Raw genomic sequence first — 6,000 nt, forward strand, 5'->3', positions numbered from 1 at the left:
TCTCCAGCACAGTTGAATAAAAAGGGACCTTCCTCCAAAATTCCATGATTCTTCTGAATACTGGATTAAACAAAATCAGTGTCTAACTTTCAAATAACCATATTGTATTAAGGTGGTCCATTTATTAGATTCCCTTAGGCTGTAATATTCCATTTCAGAATTTCTAATTGAGTCCACATCAACAGTTTTTATCAAGCCTCCACTAACGTTTTCATAGCTACTCGAATCAACAAACAATTTTTGTATGCTTTCAAAATAGTTTCATGTGTTTGTAATTAGAATCGCTCCCCAATATCATCATTATTAGTTAGTTAATGTAAAGCAATGGTTTCCTCTAGAATACAACTGTTAAATGTATTCCAATTCCCAGCTCTTTTTATAGACCCTATATATTTTTACAAACCTTATGAAACAATGCTATATTGGGATATTTATGATTTTTGCAATCCGATAAAGGTTTGGAAATATCTGACACAGTTATTCAAGAGCAGATTAACTACCTTGGTGTATTTGTATAGGGTTAAAATAATTCTAGGGACATCAACTTTATAAGCAGGTGTAAAAGTCAGATCCTTTTTAAAAACACTTTCTCACAGTGCAGTCAGATTTTAGAGATTGAATATAATCAGGACTTTCAGGAAATACACAAACCAGCAAGGAGATCCCAGGCATTACTAAATATGAGAGTGGATTTTGAAGAGGTTGCAGGAGAGGAATGAGAGACCAGCAGGATGCACCTTGTAGTGCTGAAAGAACAGGTAATGGAGGAATCTGCAATGTTTAAGTGCTTAAAAGTAACATTTTCAAACACTGTGTCAAATATTGCAATTTAAGCAAAGTGTTTGTATTGACTGTAGTTTTTTGCTAAGTTAGGTCAAAGATCTGAAGAAATTACAAATACTCTGCAGAAATCTGCTAGACTGTGATGACCAGCTACCACTATGGCCATAGAGTGAGTGACACCTACCTATATAAACTAATTTCCTACACCAAATTACATACTTTTGCTTCACTTTGCCCCACCACCTTCTGACCATCCATCTCTCCCCCCCCCCCCCTCAGTCAACTGTCTCATCCCTTCACCAGGGCGAGGGTCTAACGAGAGGAGACAGCATTCAGGCAACCATCAGACATGGTTTGAGTTTTATTCTTATTTCCCCCCATTTCTGTTAGGTCATATTCCAGCAAGCAGTCTCATCCTCTGTTATGAAACACCACAGCCTGTCTTCCCTGGTCTTCACCAGGGATGATACTATCCACATGTGTGCCCCAAGAGAAGTAAGTGGACTCCATTCCTTCCTTCCTCCCTACCCCGCCTGGCTCGTCTAGTGTTGGGGCCAGTAATGGAACCCTTGTCACCTGGGTTGTAGTCAGAGCTCCATCCCTTTACACTATGGAGCCAGGTTCTGAATACACAAATTAGTACCACCATAAAGGTGTAGAGACTACAAAGTATGATCAAACTGTGGATCATGCACAGACTAGAATTTTACATCTGAGCAAACTGGGACAGCCTAGACAGCAACAGTGTATGCATATTGTAGGAGGTGAGTACAGCTAAAAATAGTATACATTACAATTCTGCAGATTGTTATGTTTGTCTCTTCTTTGTATAGAATGTATTCTAAAAAGTCTATATTTAAAAAACTTACATTTCTGCAATTGCATAATAGTACTGTTATATATAATATATCAGATGTGTGAATTATTGTAAGATTTACAAGTTTTTGTTTTGCATTTGGTCATTTAGGCTTAACCATCATAACCAAGCCACAGCAGGAGAAAGTCCCAAAATACCCCAAGTCTTCAGTTTGTTTTATATCTCTATTATGAACCCAGTCAGTAACCTACTGTTTACATATCATTTCTCAAAATTTCAAGAAATCATTAGACTAAAACTGATGTATCACCATTCCCAGAATTTTAGCAAATGAGAATACTGTGTGTGTGTGTGTGTGTGTGTGTGTGTGTGTGTGTGTGTGTGTGTGTGTGTGTGTGTGTGTGTGTGTGTGTGTGTGTCTGTGTGTGTGTGTGTGTGTGTGTGTCTGTCTGTCTGTGTGTGTGTGTGTGTGTGTGTGTGTGTGTGTGTGTGAGTGTGATGGTGGATATAGATGGGATACATGAACACCGTTGTGAGAAGAGATAAGAGACTGCATTAGTTCCAGAGATGATGGTAATGATAAACAGCAGTTTTCTTAAATACTAATATTACCAAAAACACACAAAAATCGTCATGTATGGATTTCTTATTGTCTAATATCAGAAATAGTTTGGCTCCATACTGAAATGTTGGCACTCAAAATTCCAAGTGCTGAAAAGCCCCAAAAAAGACCGAAAACACAGGTGAAGAACTGATCTTGAAAATTGCTCTTCTTCTTAAAACATTTTGTTTTTGGGGGGGGGTTAAGCTCACCTGTACTCCCCACAACCTCTGAACTTATATATATCAACTCTGAGATCACCATACTTCAGATAAAAGAGAATATTTTTAGAAATGGCATCTTGGACTAAGTATATACAAGTCTGATCTTTCGGCTGGTCAGTATCCACTTTTCAGGTCTCGCTCTAGCAGGTCCTGACATTTGAAATGGTTACTAAAATGTTTCATCTGTTTTCTAAAAATAAGTATCGATGATAAGGAAGTAGTAGCATTACTTCCGAATAAATATATGAGCAACATATAATCATTTACAGTAACAGATATCAACTACAGTGTTTTTAGGGATATGGAAAGAAGACAAAGATCTGTTTTGCCACTATATTTTAGTACCCGAGATGCTCAGGAAACAGGAAATGCTTAAACTGGAAACACAGCTAGAATTTCTTAATGCAAGTCACAAGACATAAATAAGTATAATATTAAAAAAGAACAGCAGACATTGTAATTAAAGAATTTATTGTCACTGCTCAAGAAGGGATTTCTTGGGCTATACTATGGTTTAGCATAAGGCAACTTTACCCATTACTGTTTATAGGCTAACACTATAGCAAAATTTGTGGTAGACGTTACCATTAATACTGTTCAAATTTTGGTCAGCCTGGGTAATTATACAGAGTAGGATGCATGGAGGGCTGTGGAAGTGGGAAGTTTATTTTTTCCAGAGTATATGCTTTAGTATAGAACCATCCTGGGGGGTTTCAGTATATTTTCACTTTTATATACGGGCAGAGCTCTGCATTTACAGTGATTAATCATTCCTGACTAAGCTGAGACACAAATAAAAAACACTAACATGTAATAGTAGATACAGTACCATTCCAAAATCATCAGGAAAAGTACACTGTCATCTTCTAGGAAATAATCATTCCCTCCCACGCTCCAACATACTCAAGTCACTATTTATACCAAGTCTGAGGTTGTCCAAACCTGGAAGAAAGAGGAAAGGTATAAAATAAGCATTAACACTGTCACGCCCCACCCCGATTCCATGTACCTAAACTGAGTGCTGATGTACAAAACTTTGACAAAGTAAAGAAAAAGTTTCACTTCTGAGACATTTCATATTATGATAACTTGCCACATGATTAACTGTAGTGCTCCGTATCAAATTGTTTTCTAGGTAGCAATCTCCTAGGTCTGCAAATTAAGTGAAGGGCAGCATTCATTCATTCATTCATGTTCTTATTCCTACTTTATCCTATTTATGGTCAGGAGTGCCAGAGCCTATCACAGCTTTTTGTAAGACAAATAAACATTCCTAGATGGAATGCCAGTCCATTGCACCGACACACACACTGCATGTCTAAGCAAAGATATGGGCTCAACAATTTTCCTTTTGTTATTTCTGAGGAGAGCAAAGCTCTTGGTGAAAACCCAAACAGGCATGACACACACCTCACTTAGGACACTGAACTGAAGAATTAAGCCATGTGAAACAGCAGTGCTAACCACATTGCAGTACTGTGACTCCATCATTTCAGTTCAGCACCTTAATTTATGTTCCTTATATACATATCAGAGTATAGAGAACAGGGCAAAGATCTGTAAAGCTTATGAAGATTATATAAATATGGAAACCTCAGTTATATTGTTCAGTTACAGGCCAGAAACATACCAAAAAAACAATACACAAAATGGACTTAATATTCTCTGGATCTAATTCTTACCTTGACAGAGCAGGATTAAATCTGTGACTGCAGGAACCTTGTACAGATCTTCTAGAGATGCATGCTGTTTTGTGAAACTCTTGTTTTTCTGTCCTTTAGTTCTCAAAGCCTGAAAGCCAAAGGTAAATCATGTTGCAATAGCTTCATCCCTTATTACTTCATCACCCAGTTCCTATTTTCATTAGCAATTAAGGCAGTCTTGAGAAATGTTTCCTTCAGCACATTGCAGAACAACCAAAATGTCACAAAATATCATAACAGCTTCTTCAGTCTTATTAGTTAATAAATGTTCCAAAATCTTTCAAATTGCATAGTGCCTGAATAATCAGAAGAAAGGGTCATTAGAGTTGTCATTAGTTCAAATCTTGATTACAAACTTGTTATAACCATACCCTGAAATTCAATAGACTCCTTGCAGGCTTCTCACAGAGCCTGCATGGAGTTTATATGTTAGAGTGACAGTGAGTGGGACATGGCAATTCGCAATGCATATTAACGAGGTATGGCATGCTTATGCTAGGTTTTTTGACTCACAACAGTGTTGCAGACCATGAAACCTTTTACGTGAACACAGATAGCAATTCCTTGCAAGGAAGAATACTTACAGTGAGTGAGTTTGTGCAGAATGCCACAACGATCACCAGAGCTTTTCAAATAGCTGTCATTCTGTTAGTGCAACACATCTGCACAGAAGCCAACTTAATGAGAAGACAAATAAACAGTAATAGGGACATATTTGACATAGCTGTCACATAGGGATGTGTTAGAATGTAACAATCATGGGTCTATAATAGTTCAACAAAACTTATCTTCAGCGAACACTGTTTCATCAACAAGTATTCAGTGAAAATCACTTCCGAGATTCACTGAATTTTCCAAGGGCAGTGAATTAGTTGACCATCTTCACAACCTTTCCCTTTTCCCCACTGTAGTGCGATCTTGGAGTTGGTATATATAGTTAGAGGGTGTGGGGGGGGGGTGAAGCCCCCCACTTGGGTGGGTTTGATTTACTTACTTGTGTGCTCTATTGTGCTGCAGGGCAATTGTTTCATTGCCCTCGGAAAATTCAGCGAATCACTGAAGGTATTTTTCGCTGAATATGTGTCAAGTTAAAGGTGTTCGCTGAAGATAAGTTTCGGTGAACTAATGTAGACCCAACATTCTTAACCTCTTAGAGCGAGAAATGTGGACAAAGCCATAAAAAATGGGGACAAAGGGCCAACACAGGGACAGATTTTTAATATTGCACTTTCAAACTTAGGAAGTCAATATAATTTATAGGTTGGACAATAGAATGAACTTTCTGAAGAGCATGAAGTTTGAAACTGACATATCAGTCATTAGTTTCTGACTGCATTCAGCAATGACATGCCAGTGATTTGCTAGGAAAAAAATGTTATGATAAAAAGATGACAAATATGAGACAAAAACTGGACATTCTGCACAGATTAGGACAGTTGAGAGGTATGCACTCAAATGTTTGTAATATTGAGTCACATCAGTCCAGCGATCATCCCAGTGATATGGCAGAAAGGCACATATTTGATAAGGAAAACATCTGGAAATCCTGGGAATATCTGGACAGTGGAGAGGTATGAATGTGAAGTATATGGTCCAAACAGTACAGGAAAGTGCACCTACAGTGCAGAGTATTGTGATATCCCATTCCTGGCATTCTGTACTGAAGCTGTGATAATGATCTGTAACAAGACATGGGACTGCCATGTAAAATAATCACTCAGAAGAAGTGTGTGCATTGAATAGGGACACACAGATGAATTGTAGGAATGAGCACAAGGAAAGAGTATAGGTGGATTTTCCACATGTACAGCAGAGGAGGGCATGTCAATGAAAGATGGTTGTAGCAGCAACACCAAGCACATATCTATATGG

At 38.0% G+C, this 6,000-nt stretch overlaps 1 protein-coding gene across 1 annotated transcript in view; it reads right to left on the reverse strand.

Moving 5' to 3' along the window:
- The window catches only part of LOC122791065 (protein lifeguard 1-like), a 247,227-nt gene extending 243,018 nt beyond the window's left edge, over positions 1 to 4,209 (reverse strand). Inside the window, exon 1 of the mRNA XM_044058840.1 lies at positions 4,108 to 4,209. The gene's annotated coding sequence lies outside the window, so the exon portion shown is untranslated. The remainder of the gene's footprint in view (positions 1 to 4,107) is intronic.
- Positions 4,210 to 6,000: the final 1,791 nt, after the last annotated feature.

The sequence above is a fragment of the Protopterus annectens genome, chromosome 16.part0 (genome assembly GCF_019279795.1).
Source record: "Protopterus annectens isolate FY-2018-M chromosome 16.part0, PAN1.0, whole genome shotgun sequence".
NCBI classification, from domain to species: Eukaryota; Metazoa; Chordata; order Ceratodontiformes; family Protopteridae; genus Protopterus; species Protopterus annectens.